The following is a 959-nucleotide window of genomic DNA, read 5'->3' as shown; positions in this document are numbered from 1 at the left end:
TGGTCCCAACAGCTTTCTTGGCTAATTATATCTAGAGTATTCCAATTTATATTTGTATTAAAATCTCCAGCTAGTATAATTCTTTCCGATTTCTCTTCCGTTTTATGTAGTAATGCTCTTAAACTCTGATTTGTACTCTCTGTCAGGTCCTCATATTCGTCTCTTTCCCATGTGTTTGATCTGGGTGGGATGTACATATTGGCTACATTTACTTTCCCTTCAGATGTGTTGATCTCTACTGCAATCAGTTCTACTTGTGAGGGTATATCTAGTTTTATTTCATTGACTTTTAGATTTTTCTTAGTTAACATTATACCACGTTGAGTACACCGCTTCCCGTCCGATCAGCGAAGTTAAGCAACGTTGGGTCTGGTTAGTACTTGGTTGGGTGACCGCCTGGGAACACCAGATGCTGTTGGCTCGTTCTCCCTACGTGTTAAGTGGGGTTGGTGGAGGATTAGTGCCCCTCCCTGTAAAACAATTAACTCTAAGCCCTTGGCCAACCCGTTTGGGATACATGGCGTCTGGCAATGAATGAATGAATATTATAATTCCTCCTCCTTTTTTAAAGTTTCTATCTCTTCTTCATATATTATATTCCTCTAAGTTCAGTATGTCATTGGATATCCTTGGTGTTAATTTTGTTTCAGGCATATTATATGTGGTTCATTTTCTCAGACATAATCATTCATCTCTAATAATTTATATACTATTCCATCCACATTTGAGTACATCAACTTTATCATCTTGTTTACATACTTGTCATGACATGGTTCTACTACCTTCCTCCTTTTTATTCCCTCCTGTTTATGTACCACTTTCGTACCTGCAATCCTATTACTTTGTAAAAAAAAAAAAAAAAAATGTGTTTTTCTCCTCTTCTGATCTTCTCTCATTTTTTGTTTTTGCTTCCTCCCTCTTCTCTTTCAGTAATTCCAGTTCCTCTTGTGTTAGGCATC

At 37.2% G+C, this 959-nt stretch overlaps 1 non-coding gene across 1 annotated transcript; it reads left to right on the top strand.

Annotated features, from left to right (window-relative positions):
* Positions 1-303: 303 nt before the first annotated feature.
* LOC145390448 (5S ribosomal RNA) lies at positions 304-421 on the top strand. The gene has a single exon (XR_013895637.1). It is a non-coding gene; the product is annotated as a 5S ribosomal RNA (ribosomal RNA).
* The last annotated feature ends 538 nt before the right edge of the window (positions 422-959 follow it).

Source organism: Coenobita brevimanus, chromosome 14, assembly GCF_032717465.1.
Source record: "Coenobita brevimanus isolate Jiangsu-jjx chromosome 14, ASM3271746v2, whole genome shotgun sequence".
Lineage (NCBI taxonomy): Eukaryota > Metazoa > Arthropoda > Malacostraca > Decapoda > Coenobitidae > Coenobita > Coenobita brevimanus.
This window is presented reverse-complemented; position numbering and strand designations above follow the sequence as displayed.